Genomic DNA, 24,038 nt, shown 5'->3' on the forward strand with positions numbered 1-24,038 from the left:
TACTCATTTAATTGCATTTTCCTATATCAATAATAATCTGTGAAAGCATGGTTTTTCCCATATCCATTAATAGCCCTTGAAAGTATTATTTTTAACACCTGAACAAATGATCCATGGAGTAAGTAAACCATAATTTATTTACCTATGTATATGCAGATTTGTAGATATTTGGATCTTTTACATTTTCTCTCATCCTAAATAACGTGTTGAATGTATTTTTACATGAATCTGTTTCCTCATCTCTTCTATCTTTCCCAGTTGAAACCCATCCCCCCTTCTTTTTTTCACTGGGGGGAAAATGGTTACTCATCACTATTCGCACTGTTCCTTTATGTAATTGAAGGTTCTTTTTTAAATAGCATTTTCACTTTCTCTTTTCTAGGATTGCTGATCTCAGTTTTTAGTGTTTCCTTATAATACACTTTTTCAAATACAAGAGTTAATTTTATTCTCTCTTCCTATGGTATCAACACTAGCCATACCTTTTTTAAATCAGTGGACCTTTCAAGCTGTAATGAAAACCTCAGTTTTGAACAGGATGGATAATGATTATGGTGTTGGTGCTTTATTGACGATTATACCTAGATGAATTATTCCATGAACTCCTTTATGGCGAGGAAGTCTTTTGTTTTTAATAGTCCAGAATGCTCCTACCTAATATTTAGTATTTCTGTGTCTTTTCACTTGATTTTTTGATTCTTACAGAAGTTCAAGAAAATTTGAAATAATTCTTGAGACACTGAAGGGGATGATGAAATGTTCTATTACTTGGACAATTATTAAGACATCTATGCTAGGATCTCTGTGTTGAAATCGTATAACCACGTATCTTCACTTTTAACCTGTGTCTTCTCCAACGTGTCCCTCCATTTGTTCCACTGCTACCCTGTTGTTCTGCTTTTCTGCCCTCCTTCCCTGTCTTTCTTTCTCTTTGTGTGTGTGTTCATTAAATTCCCTATTTTAGGCTAAATTTGTTGGAAAGCGTTCCTTGCTCAGATTAGGGAAACCAGGTGTGACTGAGTGCTGCATTTATTTGGTCTCTCTGATGGGGAAGGATCTCATTATTGAATTAGTCTATTCATAATAACATTGACAAGGGGAAGATAAGAACATGGAGGCCTGAGGGATACAGAGAAGCATTATTAATTCTCTGAGGAATATAATTCCTAAATTCAATCATCCTTTTTTTAAATGATTTTTTTTTTAGCTGAAATAAGTAAATTAACACAGCTTTTGGCAGACAGTATGGGGCCCGAACACATGTAAAAACACTAGCATCTGAATAATGAAATGTTGACTGGGCAGTATTGAGGTTGGCATCAATGGGCCGTATACTGGCAAAGCAATTCTTCAGCAAAACCATGCCTTTCACAGTTGGATTTGGGAGTGGTATCTAAAGAAGTGGGTATAAGCTGAAATGTGACCCCTTGGGAGAGGTACTGCTATTACTACTCTTAATGGATTATGAGAGGAGATAGGCTAGCTTAAGTATATAGCATTGGATGATTCTGTCCTGATCTCAGCTCAAAAGACACAAAAATTTTTTAATTATTTTATTTATTTATTTTTGGCTGTGTTGGGTCTTTGTTGCTGCGTGCGGGCTTTCTCTTGTTGTGGCGAGAGGGGGCTACTCTGTTGTGGTGTGCAGGCTTCTCATTGCGGTGGCTTCTCTTGTTGTGGAGCACGGGCACTAGGCACGCGGGCTCAGTAGTTGTGGCACATGGGCCTAGTTGCTCCGCGGCATGTGGGATCCTCCTGGACCAGGACTCGAACCCGTGTCCCCTGCATTGGCAGGTGGACTCCTAACCACTGCACCAACAGGGAAGCCCCAAAAGACACATCTTTACCAGACTTGTAAGCTCCAGGAAGCCCAGATTTTTTCTGTTTCCTAGGTGCATGGACCAGAGTAAGTGCTCATTTTGTGTATTGGATGAATGACTAGGTATCAAATCAAGACTTCTTTTTGTGGTAAAGAATTTGGATAATGACGAAGTTTAGTTTATCTTTAATGCCCTGAACGTTTTAACCAGCTGACGTGGGTCAGTTTTCTTACTGGCTTATGAGAAACAGAGCATCTCCCTTGCAATTCTTTCTTTGTAGAGAGAAAGTGTCACAAAAAGGAGTACTACGTCCCTACTGTTCATAGTCTCTTTCTCCTTCATTTTCTCTTGCTCTCATACATACACATATACATAAACACACTTCATAGCCTTATTTTTTTCTGTTCTTGTTTTTGGTAGGGACAGGTTTTATGAAATGGGCTCTATCAATTCTACTGAATGTGAAGCTATGTAAAATAAATATAACAGCGATACCAAAATAGCCAGAAATAATAGACTGTAGCAGCAGTGTGTCTCAGCATTCCTTAAGCAATGTCTAATCAAGCATAGACAGCATCTGTATTTCCAGCAAATCTCTATAGGAATGTTATCTTCTAACACAGTAATTAATCACTAGTTGCCGTGTGTCAGAAAACTTATTTAACAAGAAGTTGCAAGGCTCTTGTAGTTTTTTTACTTTCATAGCCTTCCTGGCCAGTGGAACATAGAACACTCCTTCCGTAATAAAGAAATGAGAGATCTGGACTGATTCCATTTATGCTGACTCTTTTACTCAGCGGTATTGTTGAGTAGTGGTAAACCACTACTCAGTGGTATTGTTGAGTTGTCTCTTTTTTCATACACACCTTTGCTCCAGCTAATCTCTAATAGGGATAAATCTTGGATAAGCAAAGGATCAAGATAACCTATAACATGACCAGAATTGCAGAGAGACCCTGACCCCTATGGTAATTTTCTCTGCTATGGTTTTGACCCTTTTGACCCAACCGCTGATTTTTCAGACTCAAAAAGAGGCTTTGTCCTGGAAAATCACTACAGACTAACTAGAAAGTAGAAGGCCTCTAAGAGTGTGCTCTTTAGTTGCCTTCATCAGAGATCATCTTACCCTGAGCTGTCTTGTGCTTCGAATCAACCCAGGAGTCCAGGAGTAATGGGAGAAGTCTGAATGGGCACTGAAGTCCCCAGGGTGGATCTGGCAATCTCTATAGTTCAAGTGAAGCCATTATTGAACAAAAAAATAAATCCCAGAGTTTTCTTCCTAGTACTTCCATCTCTTCCCCCATTCTCCCGTTTGTATCTATCTCTCTCATTACAGTTACCTCTCTTTTCTCCTTTCTCTCTCCTGTTGCCTCTATTATCTCTCCTTGATTTTGTGGTCCTTTTGGCTTTCTTTAGACTGGTATCTCTCATTCTTTAATCTGACACAGATAAGGAAATGAAAGCTAAGGTTCAGGAAGTGGTAAGGTTCTAACACATAAGAAAGCTTCCTCATCCTTTTATTCATTCATTCATTCAACAAATATGTATTGAGCGTGCATTCTCTCTAGGTCCTGCCCTTGTGGAATTTACATTATTGTGGGCAAGACAGACAAACAAATAAGTAAAATACAAAGTATGTCAGATGATGATACGTGCTATGGTGAAAAATTAGACATAAGAAGGACAATAGAGTGTGCCAGGGTATAATGAAGTTAACCTGCGATTTTCAAGTGTTCATCGAAGTCCTTAATGAGATGGTAGCATTTGAGGAAAGGCCTAAAGGAAGAGTAGGAGCAAGCCATGTGGATATCTAGATGAGCTTACGAGGAAGGGAGCTCTAGGAGCAAAGAACCAGAGGGAGGCATATATTAAGCATTTAAAGAACAGTAGAAAGGCCAGTATGGCTGAAGTGAATGAACAAGGAAAAGGTAGGAGATGAAGTCAGAGGTTTAATCTAAGAAGCTGAGATCTCGAAGACCATTATAATAACACTGACCTTTACTCTGAGTGAGGTAGGAAGCTGTTAGAGGGGTGAGGACAGAAGAATGTCATAATATGACTTATAGCATAAAAGAATGGCTCTGGCTGCTATGTTGAAAATAGACGATTTTCCATTGCTCCTGAAGAGGGGAGGTTACAGACAAGGGCAAAAACAGAAGGATCTGTTAGAAAACTATTGCAGTAATCTGGGTGAAAGATATTGGTGATTCAGACTAAGATGGTAGGAGTGGAGAGGATGAGAAATCGTCAGATTAGGATATATTTTAAAAGTAAAGATGGGGCTTCCCTGGTGGCGCAGCGGTTGAGAGTCCGCCTGCCGATGCAGGGAACATGGGTTCGTGCCCCAGTCTGGGAGGATCCCACATGCCGCGGAGCGGCTGGGCCTGTGAGCCATGGCCGCTGAGCCTGCGCATCTAGAGCCAAAAAGTAAAGATGACAGGATTTGCTAAGGGATTGAAGTGAACAAATGCCCCCAAGGTTTTTGTTCTGAGCAGTTCAAAGGATGGAATTTTCATTTATTGAAATTGAGCCAGACCATGGAAAAGCAGGTTGAGTTGAGGGGGTGGGCTGAGGGGGCAAATACGAAGGGGCTATCAAGAGTTTGGATTTAGAAATACGATGTTTGAGATACCTATTAAACACCTAAATAGAGGTAAAGAAGAGAGAGCTGGATATACAAATCTAGAGCTCAGGAAAGAGGTGTAGGCTGGAAATAGGAGTTTGGGATTTGTTAGCATATAGATGGGATTTTAAAGCCATGAGACAGAGTGAGAGGTGAGATCTCAATGAGAACACAAGTAGAGGGAAAAGAAAGGCTGACCAAGAATTGGTCCTTGGGTCCTCCACTGTGTAGATGTTGGAATACTGGAGAAGAACCAGCAAAGGAACCTGAAAAGGAGCAGACAGTGAAGTAGGAAAATAACCAGGAGAGGTTTGTGTCCCAGAAGTGAAGAAAATGTTTTAAGAGGAGAGTGTCTTCATCTGTGTCAAATGCTGCTGGTTGGTTAAATTAGCTCAGGATGGAAAATCAGCCCCTAGTGGACTTGATAAGAGACCTGCATTCCTTTTTTTTCTTTCCTGGATGTTAATTAGATTTATTGTGGTGATCATTTCACAGTATGTACAAATATTGACTCGTGTTGTACACCTGAAACTTAATATAATGTTATATGTCAATTATAACCCCAATAAAAAATCACTCTCTCTATATATATAGATATAGATGTATGTGTATATACGTAATACAGTTTTATGTACACACATCCATTTAGTTCTGTTTCTCTGGAGAATGCTGAAGAATACAGGCAGTCACATTTTGTATTTTTAGATTCCTCATGAGAGAAGTTTGGCCATTCCTCAATATTCCATTGTTTTCCGTGTTCCAGCGTTTCCTGCACTGGTTTTCCACGTAAATTTCAGAATATCTTGGTTGGAAAAAAAAAAGATATTACTGTGTGTGTGTGTGTGTGTGTGTGTGTGTGTGTGTGTGTGTATAAACATAGGCAGTTCATATACAGAGAATTTTTCCAATGTAAAGGATCTTCATTATATTTAAACTCACACTCTTTTATGTACATCTAGAATACTCCTACCTGTTAGCTGTTTTCCTTCACTTTTGGTCAGTAATCCTTTTCTTGGCTGGTTTGCTGACGTTTTCCATCTAAGATATGCCACAAGATTGATGGCCTCAAGCCTTCAACTTCAGCTTTCCTCCTTCTGCAAGTTAGGATTGGGTTTGGGTCAACTCTGGGTCAAAAATATATTAGGTTAGTCTTTTCAGATTGTGTTAGATCCATATATCAAGAACACAGTAAAATTGAGATGGCTTCCTTGGCTGCCCTCTTAAACCATTCGACCTTTTAAGATTCTTTTTCCAGTTTTGGTTTCCTCTTTGCACTCTGCCTATACAGTTTCTGTTGAAAGTGCTACAGGAAATCATTTCTTAAAACCTCAAAGCCCTCCACGTATTTCATTTTTTAAAATTTCTTTTTTATTCCAGAAAACAAAGTACTCCAAACAATTCTGGGGCACTTAGGTAGTAGTATGTTAGCAAGAACACAGTGGTGGGAGTCAAACCACTCTTAAAGTGCTAGAGTCCTAGCTTGGAGCTGTGTTACTTTAGGTAAATTACTGAACTTCTCTGATGAAAATTGCACTGCCTACCTTAATGGAACTCAGGAACAGATGATATTGGATTTGGAAAATTAATTTGTAAGCTGTCAATGAATATCAAAGTGTATTAAATTTTTCTTCATTCCCTAAATAAATGGTACTTGATTTGTAGCCCCCTATCTACCACTTCCCATTTTCACATTAAATCAAATTATAATCTCTTATATCCTTGTTGTTGGATAGTGAATAGACATACTGAAACCTCTAAGCATATTTGGAGACCTGCATTCCTTTATCTGCCCTATACAACTTACCTAGTGTAGGAACAAGCTTCAAATGTATTTGGGAAAAGCTGCTCACTCCTCAATTCCATGGTAGGGTTTGAAGCATTCAGAGGAAACAAAAATGCAATTAGAGTGATTTTAGTGTGAGGTATAAAAGACCAAATTGGCAGCCTCTCTTTTCTCATTGAATGGTTACTAAGAAAGCCCTGCTCTTCCCAGCATAGGTACTCATCATCTATTTCCCATGATGTAGCAGAGTTGTGATCACTCTTAGAGGGATACTAACCAAGTGATTTTGTTTCTAATGATGGGCACTCTCTGCTTCTAGGTGCCCCACCCCTCTCTAGCCCCAGTCCCTCTTCCAGCAGCTCCAGGTTAGCTTTGAAGCTGTTCTATATATGCTGACTTAACCAGTGAAGCACTATATCTCCCATGTACAGTGCCCATACTGTGAAGCAGGAGCATCTCCATAGAAGACACCAGAAAAATCTCACTGGTAGAGAAGGAACCATTTGGTACTTGGGGACCAAAAGAGAAAAAAAATCTTACCTGAACTGCCGCCTCTGAACATAGGTTTATATGGAGAAGTACAATACACCAGTATTTGTTTAACTCAATAAGAGATTGAATCAAGAAAGTGAAAGACAGCCAATAGAGTGGGAGGAAATATTTGGATATCATATATCTGATAAGGGACTCATATCCAGAATATATAAAAAATTCTTACAATTCAATAATACAAAAACAAATAATCTAATTAAAGACTAGATAAAGATATCTCAGTAGCAATGAGCATACCTAGTAACCCGAATCTGGTTTCTAAGTACTATTCTTCAAAAAAAGAAAGCAGGGATCTTGGGGGAAATGGCTGATTGTAGGACTGGAGCAGGAAATATACAAGATGAGCCTGGAGCATCTTGTAGTACCAGAAAGTAAGGAAGTACTAAAAACATGCACACACATAACACATTGTGTCAAAGAGGCACAGGAACCAACAGAAAGAGCTCCCAATGGCAAAGTTGGCATAATCTGAGTAAGAAAATAAATAAAGTAGTACTGAAAATAAATAAAGTAGTACTGAATTATAACCCAAAGTATAAAATAAATATCCGTAAGTCCATACTGATATAAATGATTGAATACATTGGTAAACAAGGAAGAGACAAATCTGTGCAGAGGCATTCCAAATAGATTATGTAGCTACCATACTCTAAAGGTAGGGGAGGGACTTCTCTGGTGGCACAGTGGTTAAGAATCCGCCTGCCAGTGCAGGGGACACGGGTTCGAGCCCTGGTCCGGGAAGATCCCACATGCCGCGGAGCAACTAAGCCCGTGTGCCACAACTATTGAGCCTGTGCTCTAGAGCCTGCAAGCCACAACTACTGAGCCCGTGTGCCACAACTACTGAGCCCGTGTGCCACAACTGCTGAAGCCCGTGGGCCTAGAGCCAGTGCTCTGCAACAAGAGAAGCCACTGCAATGAGAAGCCCGTGTGCCTCAACAAAGAGTAGCCCCCACTCACTGCAACTAGAGAAACCCCACCCACAGCAACAAAGACCCAATGCAGCCTAAAGAAAGAAAGAAAGAAACAAACAAACAAACAAACAAACTTATAAAAAATAAAGGTAGGGGAGCCAAACATTCCACTTCTTAAGGTAGGTTTCACATAGTGACTTCCTTCCAGAGAGTACATATGGAATGGGGAGAGTAACTTTATACTGGAGAAATCTGACACATAGTATTTCAGCCAGGCAGTCAAGGTCAGCATCAACATGCATAAATCATGCATATAATAAAGAGAAAAAATATCAAGTAAATTCGAATACATGAACATCCTACAAAATACCTGTCCAGTACTCCTCAAAACTGTCAAGGTTATCAAAAACAAGGAAAATCTGACCAACTATTGTAGCCAAGAGGAACCTAAGAAGACATGACAACTACGTGTAATGTAGTATCCTGGATAGGATTCTGAAACAGAGAAAGGATGTTAGGTAAAAACTAAGAAAATGTGAATAAACTATGGACTTTAGTTGTTAATAATGTATCAATATTGGTTCATCAGTTGTGATAAATGTATCATACTAATGTAAGATGTTAATAATAGGGAATCTGGGGGTAAGTTATATGGGAAATCTCTGTTCTATCTTCTTAATTTTTCTGTAAATCTAAAACTCTTGGGGAAAAATAAAATTATTAATAAAAAGAATAGGCAAAGGATTTGAATAGACATTTCTCCAAAGAAGATATATAGATGGCTAATATACACATGAAAAGATACTCAACATTATTTGTTACTAGGGAAATGCAAATCAAAATAAGTTACCACATTACACCCACTAGGATTGCTATAATCAAAAAGAGACAATAGCAAGTGTTAGAGAGGATGTGGAGAAACTGGAACATTCATACATTGCTGATAGGAATATAAAATGGTGCAGCTGCTTTGGAAAACAATTCAGTTCCTCAAAAAATTAAACATAGAGTTACCACAGGACCCAGCAATTCCACTTCTAGACATATACCCAAGAGAAATGAAAACTTACATCTCCACAAAAACTTGTACACAAATTTTCATGGCAGCATTATTCATAAAAGCCAAAGAATGGAAACAAGCTAGGTAACCATCAACTGATAAATAAAATGTGATAAATCCATACATACAATTGGTATCATTCAACTAAAAACTAAAGTACTGATGTATGATACAACATGGATGAACCCTGAAAACTTTATGTCAAGTGAAAGAAGCCAGTTACAAAAGACCATATATTGTTTAACTCCATTCACATGAAATGCCCCAAATAGCCAAAGTTATAGAAAGGAGAGTAAGTAGTGGTGACTTAGAGGAGGTGGGTTGGAAGGAAATGGGGACATGGGTACAGGGTTTCCTTTTGGGGTGATGAAAATGTTCTAAGATAGATTGTGCTGACAGTTGCACAACCTTGTAAACATACTAAAAGACATTTAATTGTACAGTTTAAATGAGTGAATTCTATGGTATGTGAATTACATCTCAATAAAGCTGGGGGTTTTTTCTAGAAAAGAGAAACTAATGTTATATGTCAATTGTACCTCAGTTTTTTTTAAAGGTTGAGCTCTAAAGCTTTGAAAGTCCTAAATGTTAAGTCATAGGAAGTAAGTAGCCCAAGTTTTTTACTCACATTAATGGGGAACTTCATAAAGGAAATATCTAACGCTTTTTTGAGTTTCCCTAACCCATCTGGAGAGAGAGGAGATGGAGGCAGAATTAATTTTTGGAGGAGGTGATAACTTAATACTAATCTTAAATGAAATTCTCCAGGGTAGGGAGAGAGCCATTTGGAACAGAAAGGGCAGTTCAGAGTGACTGGAGCAGATGCTCAAGGGAAGCGAGTGATAAAATATGAGACCTGAGGAGAAATCAGAACTAGCTCAGGATAAGCCCCACCCTATCAGAGGCTTTCTCTCTACAGTTTCAAATCATGCCTTCTTCTCCCACCAGCACTCCCTATATTCCTTACCCTGATTTATGTTTCAGCATGTATCACCATCTAACATATTTTATATTTACTTGTTTATTTGTTCCTTGTCTGTCTGTGAGCTCCAGAAGGCAAGGACTCTTGTTCACTTCTGTAGCCCCGGGGCTAAGAACAATACCTGGCATGTAGTAGGCATTCAATAAATATTTGTGGAGTGATAACTTTATTCTGTTGGTGACCTAAAGGACTTGAAGCAGAAGAGTGAGATGGTCAGATTTGTATTCTAAGAAAATTAGTTCAGTAGCTGTATAGGAAATGGACTTGAGGGCAATAAAACTGGAGGCCTTGCTGACGAATTGGAAGGTGATTGTAAAGAGAGAGGTGTGTAGGGCCTGAACCAGATCAGTCCTGGTGGGGATGGAGGAGACAGATTTGAGACGTATGAACGAGCTAAAATGTGCAGGATTTAAAGAGCGACTGAATGGTGAAGATAAAGAAAAATGAGTCAGGGATGACCCTCCACTCTCTGACATGGCTCTCTAGCTGGGTCCCAGTACCATCAAATAAGATACGCCTACAGGAAGAGGGAGGAATAGGCTTTGTGGAAGGAAGATCATCAGTGGACGTGACAAGTGTAAGATGCCTGTGAGACTTCCGAGTGGAGGTGGCTCATGTGCAACAGGATGTGTAAGCTAGAAGCTTGGAGGAGAGTGAAGGACGGGAGGGGCCTGGGTTGAACAGTTTGGGAAATCATCAGCATGGGATTGTTGTTTAAAACTATTAGAGGAGATGGCGGACCATCTCCTGCGGAACACCAGCATGTAAAGGGCATGAGAAGGAAGAGGAAGCCCTGAAGAGGATGGGGAAGGAATGGTCCCACAGTACAAGAGCCAGAAAAGGACAGCGTGTGAAAGTGCTGCCTGCACTGCAATAGTACTTTACCCACAAATGGATACAGCATCTTTCTTCTCAGTAAATGAAAGCATCTTCTCATTTTAATTTCTCCAACTCCTCTTTGAGGTAAACTGTTCAGGTGCTTTCCTCAAGGTGACAGAGCAAGTGACAAAGCCAGCTTAAATGTATCAGTTTTGGACCCCGGCTTTATCCTTGACCTTGTACTTTCTCTAAGGCCAGGAATGACCTGTGGCGTAGCTGAGAATATTGAATTCCTTCCAAGGGAGCTGCTTAGGTACACTTACTTCCTACAAACCTGTTGTACCAGGAACATTATTTTGGTTTTCTGCAGGAAGAGTTATGGGTTTTCCTATTTGGAGTGACCAGGGCATTTTTTGATGGATAGGGATTAGCGATGACATGCTGCCATCTGCTGGAAGCACCCACAGACATCTAGACAGACCTGTGGTCCCCTAACTCCCTGTCACTCTGATGAGTCAGGAGGGGGGGTAAGCTTCAGAGGTGACTCAGCTGAAAATATGAAACACCCCCGCATTTCGTAAAAGTTTCTTTGCTTGCCTTGCTTGAAGAGCAACTTTGTTTCTAAAAGAAAACAATTTTTTTCACATCATTTTCACATTTTTCCCCCAACTTTATTGTGCCATTAGTCTTAACTGCCTTTCTGATTTGGGGGTAACCTATACCTTTTCCACCCTTTACCTGCAATACTCCAGATTTTTGACTCAAGATCATTAACCATGTGGATTTGTGATTGATTTTGTAGGAGAGATTAGTCTGCTACCAAAATTCTTTTAATGATGATGCCACTAAAAATTCTGTTATACCTCTTGAATTTAATGGTGATGCAAAACTAGCCATGACTTTCCCAAGTACCCAAGTAAATTGGGAAATATAATGGGCTAAATAGCTTTAAGGAAGTATGCCAGTTAATAAAATTTAGTAACAAAACAAACATTTGTATGGCATGATCTCTGAGCAAATTTTCGTAAATATCTTTATGAGTAGATTTAAATAGCATTACATCCCCCTAATTAAATGTTTATTTGACTTTGTTTCTGACCATACCTATTTCTAACCATACCACTTTCTACTGATCTCCTTTTTCTATGTTTATTGCACTTATAGTAGGTTCCATACATTCTAACAATTAATTGATAATCAATTGCTTGATTAGGGCTCTCTGAAGGCAAGTGAATATGCCTAGTGGTCTTCATATCCCCCGAGAGCCCCATAAAGCAATGAGTGCTCAGAAGGCTCTCAGAAAGTAATACCTGTCAGTACTGGTGTTTGATTTCTCATAAACTATCTGATGTGTGAGGCCTTGATTAAGTAAGATTTCTTTTGATTACGCTCAATTAATGTCACCATACCTTGTACATATGTAATGTCAATGTGTAATTTAGGGTTCCTCGAGATTATTGGCAGCCAGTGGTCGTGCATTGGAATGATTCAGAGATTAGCATAGATGACAGGTGTTATTATTTCCAGTAAAGATCCCAAGGAACAGAAATCAGAAGTGACTTGTCCAGAATCTGTCATCAAATTGTGCTATTTATATCCCCTGCACTACCTCTGTAGTCATCATAGTGCGGAAATTAAATTAATTCACCCAGTGAGACCATTTTCTACCAGGAAAAGATTGCATTGTTCTAGAAAGGCATTAAGCTTATTCTGTGACTAAAGCCCATGAATGACCATTTATTGACTCTATTAGAATTCGTACTGAAAAACTTGAGGCTGAAAGCTGACCTGTCTTGTTTTATAAATTAAGATGGAGTGTTTAGTTTTGATGCTTAAAAGTAGGAAACAGGCACAATTGCAGTAGTGGTAAAAGCAGAGCTACAACCCCTTACAAACCATATCAAGGCCAGACTTCCTTCTGCACTCACTTTCTTTTTGCGGTACGCGGGCCTCTCGCTGTTGTGGCCTCTCCCGTTGTGGAGCACAGGCTCCAGACGTGCAGGCTCAGCGGCCATGGCTCACGGGCCCAGCCGCTCCGCAGCATGTGGGATCTTCCGGAACCGGGGCATGAACCTGTGTCCCCTGCATCGGCAGGCGGACTCTCAACCACTGCGCCACCAGGGAAGCCCTGCACTCCCTTTCTTGTTCCATCTTTTACAAAAAGCCTTTCTCTCCATTCCCAACCCCTGCTTTGCCTAACACCATTTGCCAGTCTAAGAGAATAAGACCACAGTGCTGAAAGGAGGCCAGGTGGCCACAGTGAGCTCAGTGGTCAGCACCCAGCCAGGCCCTTTTGCTCTCTCAGACCCCCTAACAGCCAGGTCCGTATCGATTTCTCACTTTATAATCTCTTTCCTCCCCACCTCGATTTTCTGTACTCTGTAATTAATACCTCATTATATCAATATGGTTCTTCATTTGTACCCATCATTTAATATTTTATTGCTCTACTTTTTATTAATGTGTTCTTCCTCTCCACTTCATTATAAAGTTCCTGTGACTAGTTGCCATGATTTATTTTGCTTGCTTTTGGTTTCTGAATTTTGTTTTCATTTTCCTTTACTTCTTCGTAATAATAAGCAATCTAAAGTGTTCAAAAAATGTAATTTGAGTTTTCAGGTATGTTTGATGAATATGAATTTCCATGCACGTATCAGAGAGCATCCATAGCTAATTACAGATAAGTTACCAAGAAATAAACATGTACCTAGCCTTGTAAACCTTTGACTCCAGACTAACTTTCACTAAAGCAAAGACAGCTTCTAGAAATCAAGTACCTTTAGTGTAAATCACCTAGAGGCCTAAATTAGTTAGTTTCTCCCAGTGATGATGATGATATATTACCATTTTAATGAAAGGGTAATTATTGTTACTATTATATAATCGAACTTAGTAAATGACACGAACCATAAGAAATGCTTTACCTACATTAGTTCACAGAATCCTCCCTGAAACTATATATGTAGCTATTATTACCCCATCTTCTAGTTGAAAAAAACTAAAGCCTGAAGAGGCTAAGTAAATTCCCAGTTTACAGAATAATAAGATTCAGGGTTCAAACTTAGGTCAGTCCAACCCCAAAGTCTCTGAATGTTCTTAACCATGTGAAATCAGGGCTGTCATCTGGTAAATACTGGGTTTCTGTTTTGCTCCGTTTAATTAAAATATGATTTTATTTTTCAATTAGACTCTCATCTTTCAAACATTTTCTTTTCCTTTATTTTTTCTGGTTGTGTGTCTCCATTGAGCTCTGGTCTTGGCAGTTGTAATTAGCTTTAATTAGCAGTGTCACTGGAGGACTCTGCAGATCCCTCTTATGCTGGAATGTGTTGGGGCTGGTTTTGCTCAGCCATTAGGTCCTTGGTGCTGCTTGTTGGTCGTCTGCCCGCTTTCCAAACACCCGTCCTGGAGCAATAGCACTGGACGCCCAAGACCATGCTCTTGGAACCATACCGCAACTTAGAACCAGTACACGATTCATATCAGTGGTAAACTCTATCATAAATCCCAAGTACATACGCCTGTACTCTTAAAACACCAAGCCGATGAACCAGTTCTCAAAAGCTAGAGGGTATAAGAATTTCCTAGGGAACTTGGTTTAGGTGGAATTCTTTGATTCCATTCCTAAAAATTCCAACTTAGAAGGTTGAAGGTGGGGCCCGGGCATCTGCAGTTTGTTTAACAAGCGCCCAGGGGATCCTGATGCAGGTAGTTTGGGGCACTCTTGGAGGAATACTGGCCTAACCTCATGGTCTTTGAGACTCTACAATATCCAGGCCATTTTTCTTTCAGCCTCTTATTCTCCTTCAGTCCCCATTACTCTTTTTTCTTCTCCTGCTGCAGACAGTGAAAGTAAAAATTACCTGAAAGCACGTTTATGGATTAGGTTAAATCATCATTTAAAACCCCTACGGAGTCACCATTATTATTCTGAGGCAGAGTCACGTTGTGTTCTTGGAAGTTTCAGGGTGAACAAAATAGTGTTTTTTTATCTAATGGGTGGCTGGTAAACAAATTCAACCCATGATTTTTTTTTTTTTTTTTTTTTTTTTGCGGAACACGGGCCTCTCACTGCTGTGGCCTCTCCCGTTGCAGAGCACAGGCTCCAGACGCACACGCTCAGTGGCCATGGCTCACGGGCCCAGCCGCTCCGCGGCATGTGGGATCTTCCCGGACTGGGGCACGAACCCGCGTCCCCTGCATTGGCAGGCGGACTCTCAACCACTGTGCCACCAGGGAAGCCCTCAACCCATGATTTTTGCATAAACTTGTGCACTTGTCACTTGAGCTCTCTTGGCTGAAGTTTCCTCATCTATAAAATAAGGGTTTGACTAGAAGATCAACTCTAGGGTATCTTGCAGATAAGACTTGCCCCGAGTTGCACTATGTGCAGCCAGAGATGGGGTTCAGGGGTCTAGAGCTCCACCTCGACTCGTGGCTCTCAAAAGAGACCATCAGAGGAAAAGGCTTTTAAAAGGAGGGTAGTTAACTGCCATCTAATTCCATAAAGATACTGTAAAGATTTCTGAGGTATACAGTGTACAGCAGGCACTTTAATGTTTGTTGACAGGATGGACAAACTAATGCATGTGTGTGTGAATGAATAAATGAATGAATGAAGAAAGAAGCATTGTAGGCCTGTTTCTTTTCACAGTCAAGATCATGGTTGTAGCATTTGCTCACCCCACGTACTGGGGAGTTAGACAGATAGAGAAGCTGGCTACTGTTTTTTGCATGACCTATAAAGGTCATATAAGGCTCTGAACAGTAACTCAAAAAATAAACATGTAGGTACTCAAAAATATAAATGTCACATCTGCTGTAGCTCTTCATCTCCTTTGCTGTGCCGTGGTTTTCCAATTGATGGAAAGGTTTTATTCAGATCAGCCATTTCACTTTTTCCTGGAGGCACTCTTAATCTTTGTGTTCTAACCTTTAAGGATATAAGCTTCAGTTGCTGCTGTAATGATTTCCATTGCCTGGCATCCACATGTTTAAATTTCTCCAAAGAATTGCACACCTTCTGTTTTTCTCAATTGGAGATGGGAGTCAAATGAAAAAAACAAGGGTGGGGGGGTGGTATGAGAGGCCAGCTCTTGATTGACGTCTCTCTCTTGATACCTGGGTCAAGGGAAGGAGCGGATCAATGGCCTCAACTTTGCAGCGAGCATTAATACCACATCTCACGCTCCTTTTGGCAATCTGTTTCACAAAGACGCTGATTAAACATTTTGGGGTACAGGGGACAGAGGAGGGAGGGAGAGGTTGGGGATTTTTAGTGGCTAGAGCATTTTATTGACAACATTAAAGCCTTCATGATATATTCTACCAGTAATTAATTACAGCCCAGTTCCCCGTTTCTCCCTTAGGTGACAGTCTTCTGTTGATGTGTGCCACTGTGAAAGTAATAATGGGTTTCAAATGTTTGTGAGAAACATAAAGTAATTACTTGCTGTGATAAATCAGTCGTTTGAAGTTTCAGCTTCTCTCCGCTGCATGTATGTGGCGGTGGGTCTGTTTCTATTGTTAACTTTAATTATATAGCATCGAAGAATTTTTATTTTTCAGTTTTCAGAAATTTTGCTTTTTTTCCCCTTTCTTGGTTTCCTAGTTCTCCAGGGATGAAAGTATTGAAGTGATAATGACACATAACTAACATTTGAACAAGGGAAGCATATGTCTGCCGGGGAGCTGATTGCCTTCGTTAAATTTTGTAGCTATTGGCTATCAGCTATTTGCCAGTTCCTCTAATGAGCCTTAAATATTTACTTTTTGTTGTGTGCAGAGGAAAAGAATGTCCTCTCAGGCATTTTGAGGCTTCTCACCAATGGCGTATGTTTAAATTTGGGCCCTGAAGCCAAAGAGTCTCTAATAGCTCTTTTTCCTTTTTTTAAGTTAGAAAAAAATGCAGTTTTCCAATAAAACCTGCAGCTCCTTTCATGAGATCCCTTTCTTCTCACAGGGCCTGTGCAGATCTGTTTGGATAATATCCACCCCTGTGTTAGCTCACCTGTAGAATGAAAGACAAATTTCCTTTTGGCCACTATCTTAAAAGGGATCCTTCACCCAGGCAGATACTGGCCAGCGTGACTTAACAATCACACACAGGTATCCTGCTGTTGGCACTAAGGCTGGCTCACCCCTAAAACCATGAACTATACATTAGACATGTTCACAGTTCTTTTTAACTCAAATAATTAATATTAATATTACGTCTTTCTATTCTGTCTAATCTGTCTTGTCCATTCCTGCCTGATCAGTGAGCCATTATAAACCCTAACTTCAAAGGTTTGCTTAATCTCCTATATCAGACTATCCTTTTCTTAGAACAATAAGTTTGTTTTTCCCTTTCCCATATTAATCTCTTTCTTTGAAATATTATTTGTATTTAGAACCAGATAGAAGAACAGTTAAGAATTTGTTATTGATAATTCTTCTATATGAAAAATCATACCGCCTGGGACCTCTGTGTTTTTTCAGTGCAATGATGTCTACCCCTGAGAATAGAAAATCCTGTCCCTCATCAAAGAAGACTACTGCATTTAGTATAGTTTTAGCATTACGTATATTTTACTGTATTCTGGCTTTTAAAAATTGATGATTCAATATGATTTCTCAGTATAGGCCAGAATATCTGATTAACTGTAATGCCTCATTTTCTTTTCATGCCGCATCATAAAGTTTTTATAGCTCTGTAATTTGGTCACAGCATCTCATTTTTCCACATATAAATAAAACTAGGTAGTAACAACAAATTGCTTAAAGTAAATATTTTTTATTATTTTGTTCTTGTTATTATTACTAATAACAACTATTGTATTGAGTACATACTTTGTGTAAGGCACTCTGCTTATGTGATTTATACACATTATCTTATGTAATCCATATAATAACTTAGTGTGCTTAGCTATTAGTTTTCGTTTTACAAATGGGAAAATTGAGTCTCTGAAAGATTAAATAACCCAAGGTGTACACAACTAGTAAATGACAGAACCATGATTCAAAGCCAGGTCTGTCTGCATTTTAGCTCTTGTGCTATACAGCTCATGACAATGTAATGCATTAGTATTTCAAGAAGATATACCACAGCCTCAATGATCTTGTAGACTCTATTAGAACAATGATGATGGGGTATTCCTAGTTGAAAGGGCTTTTGAAGGAAGGGTAACAATTTTTTATCTTCCCTGAAGGAAAATGAAAGGAGAGATTGTTGTGTAGGCCTGTAGGGATAAACAAAAGAAAACCAGAAAGACTATGAGAATGGATTTTAGCACAGCACCTAAGGCCTGTCTAGGAATGATCATAGTCATTGTTGGGCCCAGCAAGGCCAGGATGGGGGATGGGACCTCCCAAGAGACCTGGCCCAGCAGCAGCATTAGAGGGTGTCCAGGTCAGGGAGGAAGGCTAGACCAGACAGCACAGGAAGAGAGGGGTTACTGCCAAGTGCAAGCCTCAATTCCCAAAGTATCAGTAAAACATCTACGTGTGATGGTAATACAATGACTGATTAAATTGTCTTGAAATAGCTTTTAAGAAGCTATTGTTTCTTTCCAAATGAATTTAATGTATTCAGAAAGGAGAGGGAAGCAAGAAGTTATGTCTTTTGTTCTATCAATAGAAAACCGAGTCATTTTTAAAGGAAAATAAAACAGTGATATATGCTTGATATTTGTCATTTGTGGACCACCTAGCTTCTACATCTCTTTCTGTGTTTAGGGAATTCCCCACAACGTGGCCTTGGAGGGAGGCAGAGCCCATCTTCCATTATAAAAACCCAGAGTCCAGGCTTGGTCACTCGGTGGGGACCCAGCCTTGGCTGGGCCAATCAGATGCACCTGCTCGAAACTCTCATCAGGGAGCTCAGGACTCTGAGTGCAGAGGTGATATAGAGTCTTGTGACATGATAGCAGCAGCAGTGGCAACTTACACTCACCTGGGGTAGCAGCAGCAGCAGTGGCCATGGCACGGTCAACATCTAGTTCTGCTGGCAGCAGAGTTAAGACGTGGTGTTCTACGCTTAGCAGCAGCAGTGGTGGTATCTTCAAGAAACTGTCCTTGAAGAGGGATCCTGGAGTGATTTTGGCCTCGAACCCAACTGTGCCTAGCTTTGTTTACCCTGCTCACTTTCCAAGTCTGATTCTTCGGTCTTCCTGAATCATCTATGACTTACCCAGAATCCCTTCGATAATTCCGTCTCTGTAACTTAGAATCTTGATTGTTCTATACATACATAGTAAAAACTTTAGCTTTTAATCCTGTCAATCCTCAGTAAAGCTTGGAGTCTTACATTATTACTCATCACTATTGAAGTTTTGATATAAAAAAATACATCATATCTCTTTATCTTGATCAATTATAGAGAATACTTAAATTCTAATCAAGAATTTTACTTTTTTAAAAAGAAAACAAAATTGGCTGGATTGCATGCCCTAAAGCTTGGCTCCCCGTAGCTGAGAAAACTTAATTACTGGATCTGTACATTTGTTTCCATTATCCTTTGCTATATAATAAATTATCCCAAGACTTAGTACCAAGAACCATCACCATTATATTGGTCTCTTGATTTACAAGATTGACTAGGGCTCAGCTGTACAGTTCTTCTGCTGGACCATCCTGGGGTGTTTTGCATGGCTGTAATCTCATGGCAGATGGGGCTGGAACATCCAAGATAGTTTGCCTCATATGTCCGGTGGGGATAGCTGGAAGGCTGGGCTCAGCTGGGATGCTCAGGTGGCTGGATCCCTCCCCCCACCCCATGTAGTCTCAGAGATTCCTCCCTTTCATATAGCTTTTCCATGTGGTTTCTCCATCAGGGTAGTCATACTTCTTACATAGTAAGAAGACTCCCAAAAGCATGAAAGTAGAAGCTTCCAGGCCTTTTTAAGACCTAGACCCAGGACTGGTGCAGTATCTCGCCTACCACATTCTATTAGTTAAAGCAAGTCACTGGCCTAGCCCAGACTTAGTATAGGAGGAGACTACGCAAAGACATGAATATGGTAAGGCGTGGTTCATTAGGGGTTATCTTTGAAATTTAGCTAGCACTGTATCGAAACTTCAGGCCCTAGGTTAGATGTTCAGTGCTTGGTACAGTAAATATCTCATGTATTTGTCAGGATTCTTTCAGTGGTAAGGAGCAGAAACCAAATCCAAACTAGTTTAAGCCAAAAAAGAGAATGTTTTGAATCATGAAACTGGGATATTCAAGGGGTGATTGGTTTTAGACTTGATTTTGTCCAAGGATTCAAACCAGGACTCAATCTTTTATTTTTTCTGTCAAACTCTTGCTGCTGTTTGCATCTGCTAGGCTTTTATTGTATAGCCTCACTCCCCATGTGGCAAAATAGTAGCCCCAAAGTTACATCATACTCATAGCTGGAAATCTTAGGGAAAGAGATACCCTCTCTCCTCTAACATCCATATGGCAAATCTCCTGGAGGGACTCTGATGGGCCCTATCCATCTCTGAGCCAATTGCTGTGGCCTGGGAGAATGGAGCATTCTGATTGGGCAATCCAATCACGCATCCACACCTATTGTGAAGGATTGATCTGTCCAACCTGGACCTCATAGAACGGGTTCCAGAGAAGAGGAAAGGTTCTGTTACCAAAAGAAGTGGGACGGATGCTGGATAAACAAAAAGAGATAACTACTACATCTAATAGCAGTTTGCTGGATGAATGAAATTTAATAAGTGAGTGGCATGGCCAATAAAGTATGGAGTTTATCATATGCCAAAGAAGATAAACAATTAAAAATTATTTTATGGAAAGAGTTAGGTAGAGGTGCTGCTGGGACATTATTCAGAGTGGATTGGAATAATTAGAGAAAAATGTCAAAGAAGCAGTTTTTGAGCTGTACTTTGAAAGAGGTGAGATATAGAAGGAATGGGAGGATATTATAGACAGCTGAAGGGTTACTTTGTCAAGAACCAAAAGCTATTAAAAAGAAGGTACCAGGGCTTCCCTGGTGGCGCAGTGGTTGAGAGTCCGCCTGCCGATGCAGGGGACACGGGTTCGTGCCCCGGTCTGGGAAGATCCCAGATGCCGTGGAGCAGCTGGGCCCTTGAGCCATGGTCGCTGAGCCTGCGCGTCCGGAGCCGGTGCTCCGCAACGGGAGAGGCCGCAACAGTGAGAGGCCCGCGTACTGAAAAAAAAAAAAAAAAAAAAAAGAAGGTTACAAAGTATAGTTCTGGGATGCTACTGCTCTCCTTAAACTATACCTTTAAGAAAATTGAGAGTTTGGTTACTATAGTGTGTTGTACTATATAGTTTCAGATTTAGTTGGTTCTAAGGAAGAATTTTTTTTAACCCTGAATGTGGCATGTGGGTGTTTTAAGTGTTTAAGGGGTTCATACAAAAACAAAACTTCCAAGGTGATTACTATCAAAAGAAAAGAAAATCTTTTAAAATATATATTCATTTGTTGTCCTCTGTCACTTGGATCAATAATAAATGCTGAAATTACCAGAAATAACAGTAATCTGTATTTCTGCATTTATAGTCCTCCTGTGAAGTTGAAAGTTTCTGTGAATGTGAATTAATTTAGCTCCTGTCTCATGTGCAAAGGAAGGAAAGAAAGTGAGCCCAGCTCCCTCTCTCCCTGTCTAGGTCTCCAAGACAGTGAAAGATAACCAAGAGTATGAGGAGACGGTAGCAAAACCTGAACTGTCTAAACTGACTACAGTTTCGATAAGATTGGTGAAAAGAGAAAGCAGTAGAGGGTTAGGGGGAAGTTTAGAATTTGGTAAGTTAGCGGAGAGAGGTAAAGTAGGAGTTTGGGATTAACATATACACACTACTATATATAAAACAGGTAAACAACAAGGACCTACTATATAGCACAGGGAACTGTACTCAATATCTTGTAGTAACCTATAATGGAAAAGAATCTGAAAAAGAATACATATATATGTGTGTGTATATATATATAGATGTATAACTGAATCACTTCGCTGTACACTTGAAAGTAATACAGCATTGTAAATTAACTATATTTCAATAAAAAAAACAGAAATAGAATTTGGTAAGAAGAGTTCTGATGAGCTCTCAGACTTCTTAGATCATATTGTCTTCCCAGAAACCTTTCTACAAAGGCTTCGCTAGGTAGGACTTCAAAATGGTATCACCTGGCCGCTTCCTTTAACACATAGGAAACTGGCTCAGAGAGATGTAGTAACTGGCCAGTAAATGATCCTGATAGGACTAGAGCCCAGATTTCCTGACTTCTCACTCAGGGCTCCCTCCTGGAGACCTTGATGCTTCCTGCAGGCTAATGTCAAAAGCACTCACAAGGTTACCTTCACATCGGAACCCGTGGTGCCCTAGGGCAGTTGACAGGCAACCGGAGGAGAAGGGACCTCATCCTGTGGTTTGAACCCTCCCTCCCTCCCAGTTTCTGATAAAATTCTAAGGGTGTCATGCTAACCCCACTCCCCTTAAAGTTTGCCTTCTCTAAGACTAACCAGAATAACATTGCTGCTGGACACGTCTTTATAAACAGAAATTACTATGTGATAATAATTACGACTTCTGTTCATCATCGACACAGACTCGTGTCCTTGTTATTAAGTAAGCACAGAAACATTATTAGTTTTCTTAGCTTTTAGAATTGATATTGCCATGTTCTCTGTAAGCTATAAATATCTGCTCTGCCCACATCAGTTTGAATCTTTTTTTCTCAAGTAAATTAAAGTAGAAATGATAACACAGTTAGTTACCATCTAAATTCCACTAAACTCTTAAGTCAAAACAAAATATAAGAACTGTGATTATATGAGAGGGAGATATTGTAGGGGGAGAACTTTTCCTGTTACTAAGGAGTGGAAAGTCAAGTCCTCAACAGGAGAACATGGGGTTCTGAGGTCACCCCAGTGTGGAGGGTGGCTGGACTCCTGAACCGGTAGGCACAGAGCAGATGCCTAGGCTTAGAATTTGAATGTCATTACTACCTTGTTAAGTGCTAACTCTGCTACTAGTCTTCCATCTCCAATGAGGATTTCTCCATGGGTTCTCCTCCTGAGCCCAGAGTTCAGTATAATCATGTAGAGAAGTAGCCTTAAAATGCCAGGTAGGGCCTCCCTGGTGGCGCAGTGGTTGAGAGTCCGCCTGCCGATGCAGGGGATGCGGGTTCGTGCCCCGGTCTGGGAGGATCCCATATGCCGCGGAGCGGCTGGGCCCGTGAGCCATGGCCGCTGGGCCTGCGCGTCCGGAGCCTGTGCTCCGCAACGGGGGAGGCCACAACAGTGAGAGGCCCGCGTACCGGGAAAAAAAAAAAAAAAAAAATGCCAGGTAGACAGGGAGGATCTGTATATCTCTGACCAGTGTACACTTTAAATGGGTGAATTATGTGGCATGTTAATTATATCTCAATAAATCTGTTTTCCAAAAAGCCCCAATAAGAACAAAAATTGAGAGTAATGGTATAGAATGACAGGGAGCCTCCCCCCCCCCTTTTATTTTCCTCTCCCTCTCTCTTCCCCCCATCTTTCTCTCTCTCTCTCTCTCTCTGGTTAAGGAAAGACAGATACAAAATTTGTAACACTGCCTCTGTGCAAGAGGATGCTTTTATTAGTCCTGGAGATGGAGCTAATTAGGACTAAAGAACTTCCAGGTAGAGAAAGAGTAGATCACACTGGGAGGGAAGAGACAGGTATTACTGGTTCAGAATCTGATACATACTGCCATCCCAGCTGGAAGAAGACTTTCTTATTATAGCAAAGGAGCTGGGCTACAAGAAGCTACAGAAGAAATAACAGCTCGGAAGTTAAAATAGAGGCGTCTAATGAAGAGAAAGAAACTTCTGTGCAAATGAAGCTAAGACTTCATTATAGATCCATTAAGTTAAGCAAAGCTAAAGAAATGTAAGGGCATTCTTTTGTTTTGTCTTTGCACTGAAGCTTTGTCTTTTCTACGTTTTTGTTTCTCCCTGCATCTCTCAGTTCAGGTTGTTTTAACAAGCTGACAGTGAGTTTAGTTACAAAGTCGTGATTTAAAATACCAAACGTCTGATCTCCCAAGTAACCCAAACCGTCTGGGATGACAAATTATGACTCTTTATTGCCACCTGATGACAACAAAGAGTACAGCCCATCTAGAAACACAAGCCTCTTTAGAAACAAATTAACCCCTTGCAAGCTGAAAGTCAGAATCTTTGATACAGAGATGGTGACAAAGGCCCTTTATTAGGTCCTCTGATGTTGGTGTTAGAAAGAGGCATCTTTCTAACAGAGGCACCTTTTGTCAGAGGCATCTTTAAGCATACTGAAGTCTTTTCTCATACCCGCATTACCTAGAAAGCAATTTTTTATACATTGAAAGTGATTTTCAATCTATTACATGCAAGTGTTGGGTATGTGTTGCCTTATGTCTGTCACCACTTTCTTCTGAAGTTGGAGCTGCTGTCACTGTCCAGTGGCTGCCACTGGGGTGTCTGTGGCAGCTGCCAGCCTGTTCTCACTGTGGCTGCTGTCATCACCATCACATAC

At 40.3% G+C, this 24,038-nt stretch overlaps 1 protein-coding gene across 1 annotated transcript in view; it reads left to right on the forward strand.

The window, feature by feature from the left end:
* The window catches only part of EXOC4 (exocyst complex component 4), an 828,650-nt gene that overhangs the window by 770,575 nt on the left and 34,037 nt on the right, over nt 1–24,038 (forward strand). The window lies entirely within an intron of this gene.

Source organism: Mesoplodon densirostris, chromosome 9 (genome assembly GCF_025265405.1).
Source record: "Mesoplodon densirostris isolate mMesDen1 chromosome 9, mMesDen1 primary haplotype, whole genome shotgun sequence".
Lineage (NCBI taxonomy): Eukaryota > Metazoa > Chordata > Mammalia > Artiodactyla > Ziphiidae > Mesoplodon > Mesoplodon densirostris.